Raw genomic sequence first — 20100 nt, 5'->3', positions numbered from 1 at the left:
TGACTGCAGTGCTGAGTGCCTTCATTACTGTCTTTCTGCTGCCATACTTAGCTGAAATTCAATGGGATGCTGACACATTTCCCTGAGAAACCCTCATTAAAATGAAACTAGGTGGGGAAATGTAAAAAGTAAAGTTTGCTGGCGGTTTTGCCTACCTTGTTTTCAAGGCACTGGAGCTTAGAGCGCTGGAATTTCTTCCCAAGGCAAGACAAAGGAATTAGATGTCATATTGCAACTCTTTAACTAAAAGTGATTTCCAACCGAAGGACTACTTTTTTTGCAGGAGAGAAGGTATTGCTTCTTTCAAAGTAGAACTAGCCAAGGAAAAAGAAAAATGGCTGTATAAAGAGGAGGGATTCAAGAATATTCAGAAGATCCAAAGAACAGCTACTACCCCAAATCACAGACAGTTCAGAGAGTAAAGACAAAAAGATTCTGAAATACAAAAATAAAAAAAATCAGGGGAAGTAAGCAGAGGCATGTGTGTTTATTGTTTTGTCTAGTTCTGTATCCTTCCTGCGCTAACTGAGCTGGAGGATAATTGCATTTAGAAACCCATATACATCTTAGGCATCTGTTAACTTTCATCTGTCCTGTATTACTGAAGAGTAACATATAAATCCAGGATGCTGTGGGCTAGATTTAAGGAATTCAGTGTGTTTAAATCACTGTGGTGTCTGGAAGCTTAGGACAGCCTAGGGGCCATTTAGCCCCATTTCTGTGAAGAGATAACAGATATCCATATGTTATCTAAGAAGTGTCTCAGAGGTGCCAAGGCTGGGACAAAGACCAGTGGACCAAGAGGAGATGGAACTCACATATCTGTCCTTGAGGTCCCAGCACAGCAACCTGGTTAGTGTTCAGCTAGAGTTAGCCATACCAGAGCTGAAACAATAAGCCAGAATAATAGGAGATATATATATAGTCATAGCAGTAACTGAGCTTGCAAACTGCATTCATCTTAAGCTCTTGGTCTCAAGGCAGAATTTCTTCATTTAAATTATATATTGAAATACCACTTCCCTGCCCTTCTCCCCTCCCCCAACCACCACCACCACCCCAGTTAATTAATAAAAGCCTCATACTGAAGTGCAAAGAATGAAGAGCTGAAAGAGTGGACATATTTTGAGGACTTCCCCCCCTACCCCCCCCCCAGTTACCTCCTTTCTGCTTCATCAGAATTAGCTGAGTTTGGGAAATTTTATGCAAAAGTCCCTCTGAGCTTGCTTGTTTCTGCTTCCTACAAAGTGTTTTCAGGATGGTTTGTGACCCCACATCCCCATGAATTACTCTTCTCAGCAACCTAAAATGATTTAAAATCTTGTAATATGTGTGTTGATACCAAGGAGGATTCATCCATAGAGGAAGGGAATGTGGAGCTTTCTCTGAGTGCCACTCAATCACATTAGGTGTTTTTTGGTTTTTGTGTTTGGTTGTTTGCTTTTGCTTTTGTTTTTGCTTTCTTAACTAGAAACTTCTAATATTTGTCTTAGCCTCTGGGCTGTAAAAGGAATAAAGAGGAGGATTGGAGGGGACAATGCTTATCTGAGGCATTCATGAACTGAGCACACGATCATCAGTTGATCACCACCTTGCCACTCGTGTTAGAGCTGGCAGTGTTTGCATTACATTACAGTGTTTACATTAGTCCAGCATTCCCTGACCACCTCTAGCTGTGAGAGAGCACACTGCCATTTTAGAGATGTGAAACCACAAGCTGGAAGTATTTCAAGAAGGAGGCACTTCTTACACATCCATCACCAACCATCTCCTCTAGCTTGTCAGTTCCTCTTAATTTACTTAGTGCTTTTAAAAAGCCCACTCTTTACCACAGCAACAAAATAGTAAGGCCATCACCACACCTATCTATTATTAAACTCAAACTTGGTTATAAAGACATATTGCAGTCTAATTAAAGCTGTGGGTGCCCCACTCCAGCAGCGATCAGGGGACATACTGAGCTCAGGAGCCCAGGACATGACTGGATGACTCAGCCTAGGCCAAACAGTTAGCTAATGGTTAGTGCAGTTTGCATTTGTTTGATCTTTGATAAAGTGTTTCAGATCATTTTTCAATCACACAATGACAAGGCCATTCTAAGCAAAATCAAGTACTTTTTGTAATATGAGGTAGTGCAAATCTTGACAGTAGATTAATTACTTTTGCTTTAGGAGGAGGACAATATAACTACAGTAAAACTAGTTATGGCTGGAAGGGAGAGGTCAAAGGAATGAAAAAGATAAAGCACTTTCCTTTAATTATATTTTCCTGCAAAGTCAATGGTGCATTTTTATATCACTGTTCTAGTATAACAGCAAGGATGGGACATAATCCAGAGTACCAGTGACTTTAAAAGAATGTGACACCATTAAATGAATTACACTTTTAGTGGTGAAGATATTTATTATTTTTGATTTGTAAAATGACAAAACATACTCCCATTTTTAATATGATAGTACAGGTTTGTGCACAAACCATCATCATATGAAATATTGCAAGAACCTCATTCCAGAAGAGCTAAATCTGCCTTCAACAGACAAGCAGCTGGGACAGTTTTCAAAGAGCAGTACTGATAGCCTTGTAAAAAATTGTGGGAGATAGTAATGGTTATTTGTCATTTTACCTGTTGCAAATTATCTAACTGCAACACCTTGAGACCACAGTTCAGATCACAGCACAAAGCTGAATTTAGAGTAAAAAACAACTGTCACACCAAAAACATGCAGTTCAAATAGCAAATAGCCTCAAAGGAGAAAGGACACCGTTCAACAATGTGTGGTAATTAATTCCAACTGTACTTCTCTCATGACAAGCTATATTCCCTCATTTCTGCTAGGCTGAAAAAAAATCTCTATCATGTGATGTTTCTTCTTTCAAATGCTCTTACAAGTTTGATTTTACAATTCTTGCTTATTTGTAGCTTTTCAGTAATAATAAAAATATTATTATTTCTGGAATGTGCATAGTTTTCTTCTCTTTTTCATACTATTAAAAACCCCCCAGTAGAACAAAAGCAAGTGCAATACTTTGGGGGAGAGATGAAGAAGGGAATTGCTTTGAAAATAGCAAATCTCTTAAATATTACAATTTTAAAACAAGACAGAAAAAGCTCTTTAAAATATTACTTTTACATAGGAGCCATATGAAAATAGATACCTAGAGCAGAATAATCCTTATTTTAGAGCTTTGTCAATAACAAAATAAAAGAAAACTACAATTACATCTATTTGTAAATAATAAATAATGGAAGCCAGTCTTTTTTACACTCTAGGCTACATTAATTTGGGATTAGCTTTGAAATACGTAAAAAGGCAGAACCAGAAAGGCTATTCTACCATCTCCTCACTGTAGCGTAAAAGGCTTATTTCAGGGCTATAATAGAATAAGCCATTTTTTACGGAGAAAAATTGATCTGGTTTTGGTAAAATGGAACTTCTTTTTAGTAGTAACAAAACCTAACACAACTCTGTGTGTGTGTATGTGGAGGGAATATTTTATATCATATATATTACATCAGTTAAAACTGCTAAATCAAATTAAAAATTAAAGCATTTCTCTACTTTTTTGTTGTTGTTGTTGCAACATATAAGTGTTAAGTGCATACTGGAAACACATCTTGTTGGCCTGTTTGCTTCAGCAGATGTGGTGCAGATAAGGAAAAGTGCACAGAAGGATTAAAGACATCAACGCACCTCCCAAGGTCTTTTCTACTGCTCTCATTAACTGCTCTGTTAAACTGACTAAAGATGCTTTAGGAGCTTAATAGAAATGGCTTTTCATAATTATTCTTCTTCTCTAAACTTCCTCTTACTTGAAGTCAAAATAATTTGGAGTGAGAGGAGATCAGAGGCAAGTCATAGGTTAGGGATTATGAGATTACCAGGGCATCCGCAGGAGGGTATAATCCTCAACAGGACCCAGCAGGGGAGATTTCTCTGTTGTTGCTCTGTGTGACCACACTGAAGCCCTTTGGGGTCTCTCTCTGATTGACCTCAGGCAGTTCTGTAGATTCTATGAGACAGCTGATTTTTGTTGTAGGGCCCCAGCACGATGTGTGCACCTGACTAAAGAAAACAATGACTGCAATAAACAAACTACATGGGAAACAGAACACAAAAGCAGGAAGTCCTGGTTTGTGTGTGTGTGTGTGTGTGCAATGACCGTGCCTGTAATGTCAGATGAATTTACGTGCTTTTGGACATGACAAAATTTCCTTATGTTATCTATTCCTATTCTATCAGAAATTAGATACTATTGGCTTAGCTTTACTTTGCATTTAGCTCCCAGACTGATTAGACTCATAAAATTTACCAACCCCAGACTATCAGCAGTAAAAGAGATTTGGTGAGTCATAGTTAAAAATACCATGGTTTCAAACTCAGATACAGGACACAACAACCAGATGATGTGTAAAGAATGCTTTTGTATGACAGGCTCTGTCCATTGCCTCTGCACTAGCTGGTTTTTCTGCAGCTCAGCAATATAAGTTTGCCCTACATGGGCCCTGAGAATACCCCTTCCTTACAAAGGAAGAGTACCAGGTAGGACAATGCACAGGACTGGAACATAACCAGGGTGGCTGAGATGAAAGTGGGTGATTCAGAAAGAAAGAGCTGCTCACCTGATCTTCAGCCCAGTCATGGTATATTTGGTACAAAGGTCCCTGAATTTGTTTTAAGAAGGCTTGTGTGGGTGCAGGATCCGCCCTAACATGGATGTATAGTTCCTGGCATGCTTAACACTCTAAAACTTAAAAAAGAAATTATTTTGAATTCTGAAGGAGAAGATTAAAGCCCTTGGCACACACACTGTAACAAGCTATGATGTGTCCCATCTTGATGTCTACTGACACTAAGTATTATCCCGGATCATGCAATACAGCAGAACCATATGGGATGTATCACTGAAAGTACATAGCAAAAAGCAAACAAAGAGGCTTGTAAAAGGGGAGTAAATATGCAGGATATGACCATCATCTGTGGTCTGCTTTCTTGTGTAACCATCAGATGCTGAAATAAAAAAGAGAAAAATAAAAAGGAAAAATATAGTTCTATCTTTACTGTAGAAAGTGTAAGACTTCAGGCAACCCACAAGTACATTGATGCATCAAAACTATCCAGGCTTCAGAATATGTATCCCTCTCACCAATGGCCCATGTCTGGAGAGGGACACTACCCAAGGTTCCTGCCTTATCATCATCTACATCTCTTTACTTCTTATGCTTGAGAAATGAAAACATCTTGCTTATGTTGCAATTTTATTTACCCCAAGGCCATGCTGTGCAGATTGCACGGCAATCCCCATCAAGCAGTGACAGACTTGAAAGAGGCCAAATCCTCCAGAATTTCTTAGGGATACAAAACACTTTGCCTGCTGTTGTTCTCTTTGCTTTTTAGTCACATACTGCTTTTTCTGTCCCCTATTTTTCCCTCCTGTTTTTGACCCATGCTTCTACTTTGCTTTCATAAAGCCGTTACTTTCTCATGTCCGTATCTCCTAATATTCTTCATCAGCAACAAATAGAATTTTGCAAGACCTGTTCAAACTGTGACAAAAACAACATTAGTTTTCACGCAGGAGTTAATGGAATTTTCTGCATCATATCCAAGTTTTTTTTGAGAAAAGGGGAGAGTGGTCTTAGATTTTTTTGTCATAAATAATTGAATGCTTTTACTCCATTTTCTCTGAACTGCTACATGGTGTTTAGCCTTGTTGTTCAGATTAACTATCTAAGAATAAAGCAATTCTCAGCGGATTAATGAAATCAACACATTAAATGAAATGTACAGGCTGAGGTGTATGTTATTTTGGGGTTTTTTAAGGTGGTGGAATGCTTTACAGTGGCTCCTGCTGGTTTCCATTCCATGCAGCACCAGCAATTAATATGCAGGTGGACTGTAAACTCTTCAAGACCAAGATGTTCTGTTTCTATGTGGCTACAAACTGATCACAATCCTCAGTCGTCATTTGGCTCCTATTCCAAACCAGACCACGAGACTGGAGACAGACTGAACTGTTCAAGCTCCTGCATGGTTTGATTTATCAGAGAGCATTTGCTTTGGGAGTTGAGACCCTCACTCTTTGCATTTGGAAATAATTCTCGATTTTGGTACAGAGCCATCTGTTTCCATATAACATCATCCACTTTATGGGATCCAACAAATCTCTGTTGGACTTCCACAGACTGGCTCTGAATTTACACATGTGATGAGCAAGGCTGTGCTATTATGTATAAATATCTGTATGTACAAGTCTTCATTACAGAGTAGAAACCAGCTGAAAGGTGATACTGTTCCAATTTGAAAAAATTCCTCCTTACTATAACATAAGGAAGCAGAACCATCAGACATCTTTTACAAAATATGTAAAAATGTTTGCATTGAAATGATAAAAATGGATTCACCTCATTGAATATACACTTCAAAGTTCAACTCTTGTTAAAGCCATACTAAATTTGTTGTCCTTGATTAAAAACATTTGTAGAGTCTAATTTAAAAAACTTTTAACTTTTCATCTTCTTTCATGGGGAACCTCTGCTTCAGCCATGTTGGTGCAAGGCAAAGCTGAGACAGCCTTCACATGGCCTGTGAAGGACGTGGGTCTCCTCTCCATGGGCCCTTCCAAGCCAGTGCTAGATCCTGTCACTCAACCTAATGTTTTTTCCTTTAGGGTTTTTTAGAAACCACTCTGTAAAGTAGCTTTTTTTTAAAGTTTGCTCTTCAAAACAAAAACAAAGTGAAAAGGATCGCCTAAAAGTTAATGTAGGCCATATTTCCACATTTTTTGCTGAGGCCAGCCATTTCCTCAGAAGTAAAGCTCTGCAATTTCCTCTATCTTCAATCTCCCTTCCTCTGGAGTAACAGTTTCCCCTGTGGAAAAACGAGTTATTGGGCTGAATTTTACCATCGGGTGATTTTTTTCAAATTTGAATCTCCAAATCCAGCCTCTAAGGAAATAATTTACAAGTGAGTGAAAAAGTACAGATAAAGATGAGCCCAAATTGCTAAAATAGTCACTTCATCCCATACATGCAATTCTTTTTTCTTTGTAGCTCAGTTTGTATGGATTTATGTTCTCATGACCTTGCAGATCCAAAGTCCAAAGCAACTCATGAGCAGTCCTGCAAGATTCACCCTTAACACAATCATTCCCAGAGAAGTTCCCCATTCCCAAGCAGGACAAAGGTCTGGGAGAAGATTAGGTTTCAGTTTGCTCTCCACAACATTCTGTGGCTGATCCTTCCCTGCAACCGACTCCCCTTTCTTTTTCTTGTCTGCTGATCTGGCAATTCCTGAATATTAGCTCTAAAGCTAATGGCTCAGTGTAGTTGGAGAGGGAAAGAAAATGAGCTTGTCTGAAAGACAATGAGCTTGTATGGAAGGAAAAAAATATGAATTGAGTCCTATCAGGCATAAAACCCCACACCCCCCAAAAAACAAACCCACAGAAATTAAGAATAGTCAGCCCCTACTCCCTGCAAACAAACAGCTGAGTGAGCTTCAAGCTGACCCAGTCAGATTCCTTATTTTATCAATAAATTGCATTATCTCTGCCTTGATTATTTCCACTACCGAGGGCATCTGCAAGGTTATCAAGGCCCAAGTGACTTAATAAGATCACAAAGGGATACAGCTGATAATTGTTTTCTGACAAGTTTATGTCCGCAGCTGATGCGTCTTTTAAGAGTTTGATTTTTTTCAGACAAGTCTAAGCAGAAAGGTTTGCAGTACCTTACCACGATGGAGTCTGGGGTGGTGTGGGGGAGAGGCAGAGGGGGAGGTGGCACTGATCTGAAGCAAGGAAGCCCCTTCTTGTCATTCAGCCTTGAGAACTTCTTAGCACCTTGTTAAATACGCTGATAAATGCATCAGTGAAGCTCCAAGAGGACAACAGCCTGTTAGGAGATTTTACTTTACAGATTGCCCTATAGACAAGAGAAATTTGATTTCTGAACCTACACAAAAGGCTCACTGTGCTCTGTGAGTGTATTGATCTGGCAGCACTGCAGCAGCTGTGAGCTCAAATGTCTGCTGCCGGCATAATCAGAAACATGCTACATGCAGGATGCAGCAAGCTTCAAGAGCTTAACAAGCCAGAGAGGGGACCTGTCAATTCCTTTCATGGCTAACAGCAGGGTAAAGAAGCAGTGTATATGGGGAACTATCAAAGCTATTGCAAAAAAAAAAAAAAAAAAAAAAAAAAAAAGATGAGGAAATGACAAAAGAAAATTAAAAAGCACACAAAAAACACTGGAAGATACAAAACTACCTGCTTATTCACCTATCATACAGATATGTTAGCTTTACAGTACTTAAACAAATCCAATATGCAGCCCAATTACATGCAGTCTGAAACACAAAATCCCTGAATTTTGAAAGCATTCAAAATGTCTGGGTGATATCATTGTTCTGTGTTTACCTTTCTCATATTTTCCAGCAGTCCTGAAGCCCTCCTGTGCTGAGCAAAGCTTTTTATGGTAAGAAAGAATCTGCTTTGTTATTCTTAATGTTTTCCAACCATCTTTCATCATAATAAAATATCATATTTTTGGCTCGTGGATATATTTATAAATTATTTTTATCTTGATTTCAGTACATACACATTTTCTCCTAATGGCTTTCTGGTAAATGTACGAGCTGACTTTCCACAGTTCACATCTTGATGGAATAGTTGTACCTGACATTTTCTGAAATTATGGGTTTTGTACAGGCAATAGCACAGTGCACAAAAGAAAGGTAATAGCTGTGGTTTATAGCATGTGGATTTTGCTTTGAGGTTAGTGAGTAAGTCATTAACATATGGTCTATTCTTGCAAATGCTCACACAGAGAGCGCCTTCAGGGTGCGAGGGAGCACAATGAACCCGGAGCACTTCCTCCGCATGACTTTGCAGAATGCCTCAGTTTTCATTTTCCGGAGACCCACCATGGAGGTAGAAGCTGAAAACCTGTCTGTTCTGGTCAGGGTGAGCGCTGCTGGAACAATGAAGTGTGCTTTTTTTTTGCTCTTCATGCTTGTTATTTGTGAATCATGTTAAAAGTACAGCAATCTCAGTTCTGCTTTCTCCTCTAGCATGTGAGTTTCCTGAGTGTTCACTAAGAAGGCTTTGTTAGGTAACTGCACTCACTGCACTGTCATAGTGCTTAGAATCAAACAGGCTTTTAAAACAGCTTTGGTTTGTCTTTGCGCAGTTAAATGTAGAAACTACTTTCATCATTTTTAATTAATGAAAAGGAAGGTTCAGAGGAGGATTAAATTTAAACAGTAAGTGGCCCTGACCACAGTGGTAACATCTGGAAACCAGCAATTATCTTTCTTGGTAGCTGTACAATTACAGAATGTACCTACAAGTGAAAATCCTCAGTAATGCATTACTCTTCTCCAATGGCTGTGCTAGGGAAAGCATCCATTAACAGGAAGACTGGATCTTATTCATCCATCAAGATGAATCAGACCTAACTGTGTACTAGAAACATATCATTCTAGTATCTTTGCTTTGGTAATCAAGAATTTAGAAATGTGGATGCATTGAGCATTTAATAGAGATAAGTACATTCACCACACAGCTAAATATACCATTCACATCTTCATGGATTAGCCTGTATTCACTCTGAAAGAGAGGTATGAGTAATTTTAAAATGAATTTTCAAGACTTAAGTGTAAAATTGTAGCTGTCAGCCACAGAGCTCTTTTGAGGTAATAGAAATTTCTCCCATAAGTTGCAGAGCCCACAAACCCAAGTCACCAAACCTTTCTGTTCTCTAGTATTCAGCTGGAGAATATGACCTATATTAAAGAGTCATTCTTTAAAGGTTAAGGCATGGGTAAGGAATGGAGAAGGCTCCTGAGTTCTGGGGGGTCCTTGCTCAGGAACCACCACATTTAGAACTAATTTGCACGTCTCTGAACATATCACATATGCCTTCATTTTAATTTTTTTTTCACCTCAGAAGTTAGCTATAACAACATCAGTTTTTCTAATCAAAAGCTAGAGAAGGGTGGCAAAGCCGTGGGATTTCTTCATTCCTTTTGTAACAAAGAACTCACAACCTACAGCAGGCTGGATTCCTGCAAAGAGGAGCCTGTTTGCCTTCATCAACTCAGCTGGAAGTCAGACCCTTGCTTCAGGAGGACTGTTTCATGAGACACTAAAAATACAGATAACCTCATTTGCAATCCTAGTTCTCCTTTACTTCCACCAATGGAAAAGTAGCATTAGCTACAGAAAAATCCTTTCTTGCTCTACATGGTCTCACTCATGTCCATACTAATCTAGACTTTGGTCAGAAACAATGGATGCAATATTTCTTATTGCAAAATCTGTGAAGTGCTGGTTCAGAGTCAGGCATGGTTGAGCTGCTGAAAGGCAGAAAAACGATGCTGCAATGTCTCCTCTCTCATGGGACTGGCTTACAAGTAGCTCTAGGCAGAGTTAGTGTGCCAGCCCTCTTCACTTCTTCCCTCCGATGAGCCTGAACCAGTACAGTTGCAGTAGCTACCTACTCAACACACTGCTTCATCTGTCTCTTCTCCTTTTCTGTGCCTCTCACTACCTTTCATCTCTCACCACATGTTGAGATCACTAGGTCATTGAGAGAAGGACTAATATTTATTTTGTGTTCATAACATCTATTTTGTGAAGTGTTAAATGGCATCTGTAGGCACTTTCAAAAAACAAGCAAGCAATATAATGCCTTATGAGCAATCACTGTGGCAGTGTTAAGATGCATTTGCCCAATCAAACAAAATTATGCTTACAGAGCAAATGAAATTCACTCTGCAATGTGAGGGGTGGTAAATCAAAGTAAGAGGAGATAAATATTTCAACTTAGCTAATCCTACTGACTCAAAAATATTTAAGTCTGCTCAGCTCATAGAACAATTGCCAGAAATTATTCTTGTTGCTTTCTATCTCTTCTATAGTTTTTTTGCTACTGAAATGGATTGAGAGCAGCCCAGAGAAGAAGGACATGGATTGAAGAAAAGTTCAGTATCAGGCAGCAATGTGTGGTTGCAACCCAGGAAGCCAAAAATATCCTGAGCTGCACCAAAAGCAATGTGGCCAGCAAGTCAGGGGAGGTGGCTCTGCACATCTACTCTGCTCTTGTGATGCCCTGCCTGCAGTGCTGCTTCCAGTTCTGGGGTCCCTGACACAGAAAGAACCTGGACCTGCTGAAGTGAGTAGAGGAGGGCCACAAAGATGCTCAGAAGGCTGGAACACCTCTCCTGTGAGGACAACCTGAGAGAGTTGGGGATGTTCAGCCTGAAGAAGAGAAGGCTCCAGAGATACAGAGCCTTCACATAGCAACCTTCAAATTCCTAAAGGGTTTTTTATAAAAAAGATAAAGAGAGACTTTTTACTAAGGCCTGTAGTGATAGGACAAGGGGTAACAGTGATAAACTGAAAGGGACTAGACTTAAATTAGATATTAGGTAGAATTTTTTTTTTACAATGAGGATGGAGAGACGCAGGAACAGATTGCCCAGAGAAATTGTGGATGCCCCATCTCTGGAAGTGTTCAAGGCCACGTTAGATGGAGCTTTGAGCAAACTGGTTCAGTTAAAGGTGTCCTGCCAATGGCAGGGGAATTGGAATTAGGTGATCTCCAAGGTCCCTTCCAATTCACACCATTTTATGAGTCTCTGTGTGAAATTCCACTGATCACAGTGCAATCTGCAAGAATGAAGGCTCAGTCACATTGTACTGGTACACAGACTTTTTACTCTGTTTGCAAATTAAAACATATAACGACCAGATTAATCTTAATAGCAACGTGCCTTTATGTATAACAAATAATTTCAAGACCTGACCAAGATCTGGAACTCAGCTCTAATATTTAAGGAAGCAGTGGGTAAGCCATTTTAAATCTTGAAATCATTAAGAGCTTTCAAATCACTGAGAAATGGAATGCCTTTGTTCATGTTAGTAACTTAATATAAAATTTGGGATTGCTTTTTGTTGTTGTTGTTTAATTTGATAATATCAGGAAAAGCTATATTTGGGACAATATAAACTGGGAAAATTCACAGGCGCTTCAAATTTCATATCTGTGAAGGCAGCTGTAGCAAGAGAATGTCTTTAGACTAAAACACAGGTTTGGCACCCATATTTCCTAATACTTCAAGCAACTAGATCTAAAACATCACCTGAAAGAACACTGTGACTGATTACATCTGTGACAATGGCTGCAAATATGTAAACAGAATAAAAAACATTGATGAGCAAACTTCTCTATTTTTCTGTGATTATTCAAAAATACATAAATGTGAAGACAGTGAAAAGGATGTATCCATCAATATTTTAAGTGATATCTTTAGCATATATATTCAATAGAGTAAAGTGACTGTCCCCTCAGTAGACCTGCTTTAAATCTTGTACTGCAGTGATCTACACAAACATATTCTAAAACCACAGTCTGTAGTCATCACCTTTTTAAATGACAGGCATTCAGAGAGGGAGAGATAGGGCATTCATTCTCTAGTCTAGGCAAAGCACTTCAAAAAGGTAAAAATATTTATTTGATTCACTAGGATTTAAATGCTTTTCCAGGAGAACAGTTTCCAATTACTACTCTCAATTTGCAGAAATAGGACTGTCATTCAGGGTTTGCCTGTGATTTTGATTGTATCTGCAACAGTGATCAGGAAGTTAAAGACTTCTAGTGAAAACACAGATATTCTTGGCTATCCAGTTGCCCTATGGACCTTGTGATAGTTTTATATCTGATTGTTGCTATCCAGACTTTTTTTTGTTCAGATGTCAGCATCTGTTATGTTCCCACACAAGCACACATTAAACTTCTCTTCCTACAATATTTAAATAAATTATTTTGCCTTTCAGAGTTTTCTCAGTGTTGGAGCTCAGATACACACAAAATGTCAGGCAAAGCTGAAGACTGTGCTCTGAAAATCTTTGACAGTATTTTCAAGGTCTTCCAGGTCAGCAGAATTCACAGCTTCTTTTTCTTTGCCAAATTAAGGATCTGGTCACCACGGTTCATAACCAATTACCACTCATCAGTTAAGTCATACCTTTTAGGCAGTTGATACGAATGGATTTAATCTGAGTTCTGCCCCTTGGGTGTTATCCCTGAAGATTTCAGTAAGAACTTGACAGACCTATTAGTTAACAGTGCACTCATGGTTTCTTAATATAATTTTGGCTTATTAATTAATGAACTATGTAAATCACATGCAATACAGTGATGAGGTGGCCTCAAGTTAAATAAATACGAAGGTCAAGGAAAAAAGGTGAATAAGCTCCAGGGTTTTATAGCCTTTGGCTGTATATGCTTTCTCTTATCCTTTGACATACCTGACTATTTCATATACCCAGCACTGGCAGGGATGTCTCTATCAGCATGGAAAAAGCTAGGAATCAGCTAGGAATCTTTCCCTAGCTTAGAGAACAGCTAAGAATGAATCCTGGAGCAACCTGCAGAAATGTCATTATAAGAAACCACCTTTTTCTTCTTTCCAGATTCTTTCCAGATTGTGTTTGTGACCACTTGGGCTTGAAGGATATCCAAAAGCTCTCTCCTTGTGTTATTTGCTCAGCCTAGGGCTGACAACCTAAGAAAAAACATGGAGTTGGAGACATTGTACTCTTCAGTCCTACAAAACCAAAAAAAGCCCATAAACGTCTGTTTCAAAGGGGAATAGCATCCTCATGTATTGCAGGGGACTCAAAGCTAACAGATCTACCCAGGCACTCCACTAGTGAGCAGCAGGCTAAAAGATGGAAACTAAAAAATAAAGCCATAGGAGGAAAAAAAAGGAAGGAAAGAAAAAAAAATCAAAGAAATTAAGTACATATTGTGGATTATCAGACAAATTACAAAAAAGGCTGCTAGGATTATCACAAGTACAGCAGAAGAAACAGTTGGAGCTCTGATGAGGTCTCCCAATGGAGAGTAGCTCCAAGAAGGGTCTGTCCTCCATCCCACAAAAGGAAGGCAGCAGCACTGCAAGGGGGGCTGATTGCTCCCAAAAGGCCTCCTGCCTGAGAGGCTGCCTGCACCCTGGTGCTCCTTTGCACTGAAAGATTTCTTGTGGTGGGAACAGATTGTGAAGCCAAAAAGGGAACATTACAGGAAAGTGCAAAATGGGATCACCTGCACCAGTCCCAGGCAAAGGTAGAAGCAGGTAGAAGCAGGAATGTAGGCTGCTCTTGTGTCAACATTTGTTTTGCCTGAATGCATCATCTAACAAATATTTTCCTCGAGTCTGTCTGTTACTCTGTTCTGTCTGGGCACCTTCAGAGCACACAAGTGCAGCTGCTGAGTGTGACTCACAGCTGCCAACATGATCCATGTCAGCACCAAGAAACTTCAGCAGAGGCCATGGGAGGGAGGGTCATCCCATGTGAGTGATACACCCAGCAAGGCCATAAACCCCAGGGAGCTCAGGGCATGGCTGAGATATCACTAGCTAGGACAAACCCATATGTATTGAAAGATTCTCTCTTTAGTCTCAAGCCATTCATAGGGTTACTTCACCAGGATAAAAAATCTCAGCTTTTCTTCCCTTTTTCTGGGGTTTTGGTTTGTGGGGGGTCTGTAGTTTTTATGGAGGGCAGTGATTAATAACTGCAAAAGCACTGAGTTCCTATACTGTCTTTAGGTTGCTTGTTCCTCTGTATTTCCAAAGTGATCACCAAATTAGAACACAAAACACACACCATTATTCATCCAGTCCTAAAGAAATAATTGCTTAGCAGAGTTGTGCATGAGTCTTCAGAGTCCCCAGCAGTTGCAGAGCATGGAAAGAGAGAAAGAGGGAAAGATAAGGTTGCAGGGGAACTCTAACCCAACAACCCAGACATTTTGCAGGCAGTAAATTCTGAAGTATTATCATAGTAATTGACATCACAAATGCTCCAAACTGAATATATTGATTGCCAAGGTCAGCATTTTAGGCAGCAACAGCAGACATCCTCATCCATTAGCCCTGAAATATTGATTTCAATCAGGAAAATAGAAACCAGAAAAAGAAAAATTCTCAAGCAATAAAATGATCTTTCTCTATCTTTGTCTCCCAGACATGGGAACAGACATTCTATTCAGAGTATATCAGTATTTATAGGATTGCTGAAGACCCATATGGATTTCCTGTTCCTTAGCCTATTAAACATGCATTTGTATTCAAAATGGCTAAAAAAAATCACTTCAAATGTGAAACCAGATAACAGACAAGAGCATAGCTTTAGCTTTCCTTGCTTGATAGATTAGGATGGATCTCAAAACTGCAAGTTTTCATCTTAAAATAATTAGAGAAGGTACAAAGTGTTTTTCAAATGAAACCTGATATGTCCCAAATGCTTAATTATATAGCAAACACTAACCACTAAGAATGTCTCCTAAGGCTAGAAACTCCTGTTAAAAATACTTTCTCAGTGATCATTGCTTCATCTTTTTAAGTGGCATTACTTAAAATGAAAAACAGTGCAATTAAACACAAATAACTAGATTTTATAAAATTGGACAGAAGTAAAAAATTTTCCCAAACACTTAAACAATTCACAGTATGCATTTTTTAAAAGACAAAAATAACAGAAAATGCCTTTCTGGCTAGATGGGTGACCACATGTTATTCAATGCTAACTCATATTATTGGGTGAAACCATGCTGTAGAAAGATGCTTTATGAGTATGGCTTTAATTATTTTCTAAATCCATAAGTAGCAGGGAAAAGAAGCAAAATTCTCAGAATAACTGACTTCCATGAGCATAATTTTTTTTAATGTTTCCTTGTTCCCTGCTAGAAATACTTAATTTTTGCTTCTTTTCTGTCACATGACAAATTTTCAGGAGGAATGTAGCAAGGCTAGAATGAAGCTGAGAAAACTGACTGCTAGATGCTTATGGGTTCAGTGGCCAAAGGCAGGTGGACAAAGTACACCATGTGCACTTAAGAAGCTGGCACCTGCACAAATAGAGCCATGCAGCAAGAGCTGCAGCACTCATTGCTACAGCAAGCAGTGCACAACTGAAAAGTGATGGTTTTATTCTCTGGAACTTGAAACACATAGCAAAATACAGCACGGCTGGAAGTGAAATTGCCACCTTTCAGTTCAAAGGCACAGTAAAAGAAAAGGTACCACAGTTGGCAGCTATATAAAGTAACACTGAGATTGACTTGACTATTTTTGGTCCCAGCATTTATGTCTGTGAACTATCTGCTGGAACCAGAACAATACACACTGCATGTTTTCTTTTTACTCTGCTCCAGTCACAAAATTAGTCCTGCTTCAACATGCTGGACTACTGTTGCATTACATATTGGAAATTTTAGTTCTAATAAGTCTTAAATCTATGTTGTCTCTTCGTGTAAGTTTCCACTATGTCTTAGCAGGCTACACATGCACAATGCAGATATAGCTCTTTCCTAGAGAAGAACACAACAACTCAGTATGATCACAACTTGGACAGCAGCAGAGGAGGAAATTTCTGCCAAGAACACCAGGAAAAAGCACCATGGGAACCATTAGGTTTACGCAGAGGAAAAACACATCGTTAATGCGAATGACCAATGCAATAAAACACTGAAACATATTCCTTTATCAGTTTGTTCCCTTGGGAAAGTGAAGGAGTGAAGTCATTCACTTAGACTTATATAAGCTGTTCTAAGGCTTCCAGTCTATCTGAATCTGTCTTAAGAAATTGCTTGTTTGGAAAGAGGAAGGGAAGAAAAGGGAAGAAGAAGGGGAAAGCAGAGGAGACAACTAAATCCTGGGACATTTTCAGAGGATATCAAACTTCAAAACAAGGGTGTAAATAGAATAAATTGCATAAGTTGAGTATGAGGATAGGCACAAACAGCTCAGTGTCTGCTCTACCTGTGCTCCAAAGGAGCCAGTGCAAGACAGGTGTGATTATAGTACCAGTGCTCACACATACAGGTAGCTGAGAGCAGGGGTGGAAAAACCACACTCATAGATGTGCCAGGGCCCAGTGGCAGCTGGTGGCAAGCTGCAGTGCCTGACACAGACACGGAGAGAGCAGGGAAGCTTTAGCCTGAGCCATGAACATTATTCATTCCATCCTTACTGAGGGCCAGGGCTCACCTACTGGAGATATTATGCCCACATTATCAGAACAGGACCTAAAGGGGTGGGAAATTACTGAAACCTTTAATTTCAACAGTCTTTAGGACAGACTTTTCCATAGAAAAGCTGTTTTTTTTCTGGTCTTTAGCATTCGCACTCTATCTACTGGCTCTCAGCAGTGAGGCAACTACCTACTACTCTGGTTAAGTTGACCATGGAATAGTGGTAATTTTTCAAAAGTGATTTTTAAGAAAGAACTTGAAAATGAAGAGTGATGGATCAGTAATTAAAGCAGGATGGCTACCTTACAACATTCATCCCTAATGTAAGCAAACTGAAAGGAGCAATAGAAAACTGGCTAACCACTACATCTGGCCTATATGTTAAATTCAAAAGAGAAGCCCCTCAATATGCAATACTACAACGATCTGTATTATTATGTAATCTCTGTTATGCATTGATTTCCAGCACAACTGGCAGGATTCAGTACAAGGAAATCAGGCCTGCTTCTTGCACACAGGGTCAGGAGTTTCTGTCTTCCCTTCTCTCCAATTCTCCAAAATTAGATAAAGCTATCCAAAGTTATTGTTGTTTCCAATTTTATCCTGCCTGTCATGGGTCAAATACTCCTGTGAAAATCATCCATTCTGCTCTCATTCCATTTTTACAGGAGACATTTAGGTGATTTTTGTTATACTTTTCAAATGTATGTCTTCATAAAGGAGAGCAAAATTTCATCCACTGTATTGAAATTCCAGTTAACAACAGACAGAACCTAGCTGCCCTCTTTTATTAAAATATCTGCCAAACATCAAGTTTAGCAGTTCACTATAGGTGGAAAAAAGTCTTACAAGGCAATTTATGAGTTGTTCTCTGTCTTCAGAAAAACCTTTAGGAGATTTTAACCACTTCTTATTTCTCAGAGAGTCAGTTTAGATAAATATAGCCATCAGCAGTATTTGCAAGTAAGACAAGTAACTGATGATTAAACAGTCAATGCCTTTAAATTTAAGGAATTTTCTTCAAGACAAGAGAACTTTCACTTCTCTGCAGAAATTGGCTTAAACAGAAAGCTCAACATTATCAATATTGTTAATTATTTCTACTTCTGACTGCAAGGTATCTAGAATTAGTGGAGCCCATAGCCTAATTTCATTGGGTGCATATTACCTAAATTTTCAAGGACAGACATATAAAACTTGATTATTTTTGTGCACATCCCAGAAGGCTGAAAACCCCAGAAATATTGTCTCTAGTATCCACTACACTCCTGGCTGGTTAAAGGCCAGGGCTGATTGAAGAGGCCTCTTTTGCCCTCTTACTCTTACATCCTGCTCTAAACCAAACATTATCCAACAACACAAAACCCTTTTGTACATAAAAAAATAGGGAAAAATTACTTGAAGTAGAGTGAATGACAAATATTGGAACTGAATGAAATCAAAATCTAACACACAATCTAAGTAGCTGCAGGTTGATCTGCTCCTGGGGTGGACTTGGAAGAACAAACAGCCTTTGAGAAAGACTCCTGTGGAGATTCAAGGACACTTGAGGAATATACAAGTACTGGAGGAAAGAGCTGAGCAGAAAGCACTCTTAGTAACCACAGATTTAGCTCTTCAGATGTACAAATAAGAACAAAACATTCTAGGCTGGGCTCCTGCCTGCTAAAAGAGAGATTTTTCTATCATGCTTTGCACAGAACTAGATTTTTCTGTCAGCAGTCATGTATAATGCACATCCTCTCTAGATATTAAGAAATGTCTGTCCTTTTGACAGTCATTATGGACACTGGCTTTTTATTTCTAGTTTAGGAAAATGCTAAGCACATATTGGAAAAAGAAAACTTGGGAAACAAAATTTTTTTCAGACATACAGCAACAAACAAACCATGACTCAAATCCAAACACATTTACACCAGTTACTATATAGATATGGATATTGATTCCTAAACTCTTATTCCCTAGACTAGACTGTTGAGACTAAAGAACTACATGGGGAATGTTTAACCCAAATCCTTTAAAGGACCAGCTCAGGCTGTGGCAGCACCTAAGCAAAATGGTAATCATAACCATGCTGTTATTCATGGAAAACAGACAGCCCTGTCCTGCCATTAAACACTGAAAACCACTGTAGATGCAGAATAAGCAATTCTCTCCCCTTGTGCAAATGTGTCATTTGTCAGCCAGATCCAGGAGCAGCTTAGTACTGTGATCTAGTGCCACTTTCATAACTAAAACAGAACAGGAATTGAAAAAGACTCCAAACAAATAGAAAAGGTACTTGAAGTGTTGGACAATAATTCATGTCTAGCCATGGGATTTCTCTGCTGACCCCCTCAGACCAACATAAATAATTTATTTCCACATGTATAATGTCACTGCACATCAAACACATACTGTGGCTGCAGGAACCAGGCCAATTCTTTCCACGTTGCCCTTTTGCATCAATCCCATTAGATCCCCAGCACATCAGGTCTCTAGTGCAGGAGATGAGTATTTGTTCATTACCATGAGCCTTTGTCCACCCTCCCTGGCAGACTGGGATTTCATGGTCTCTGGGAATATTTATGTTTGCTAATCCATTTTGGATTGCCTCTCTTTTGTTTTACATCTAAATAGGATTCTCCCATGGAAACTAGATTAGTAGGAAAATACCTTTTATAAAGGAATTAAATAATTCCAGTCTTTATTCCTTAGAAAATGAGAAAACCACAGAAAGAAATACATTGGTTATCTACTATTAAGGGATTTATAGTGCAATAATTATCTATAAATGCTTTATTGTGTCAAATTTTAAAAAGGTGGCAATTAAAATTTTGACAGGTTCTGCACTATAGATTGTTGAACAGAAACAGCACAAAATTGTGCTCTGTCCCCACATAAAATTGTGACAGTTTATGTGACACGCTAGGAATATATTTCAATATCAACAACGTAAGCTATAGTACCTGACCCAGCATCTAAGTGGAATGACTCTTTCTGAGTTATTTGGCTCTTAGGTAAGACTTCAACCCAACTGATTAGCTGTCAAATAACTACACTGTTATTTTTGA

This window comes from Vidua chalybeata, chromosome 2, assembly GCF_026979565.1.
Source record: "Vidua chalybeata isolate OUT-0048 chromosome 2, bVidCha1 merged haplotype, whole genome shotgun sequence".
Lineage (NCBI taxonomy): Eukaryota > Metazoa > Chordata > Aves > Passeriformes > Viduidae > Vidua > Vidua chalybeata.
This window is presented reverse-complemented; position numbering follows the sequence as displayed.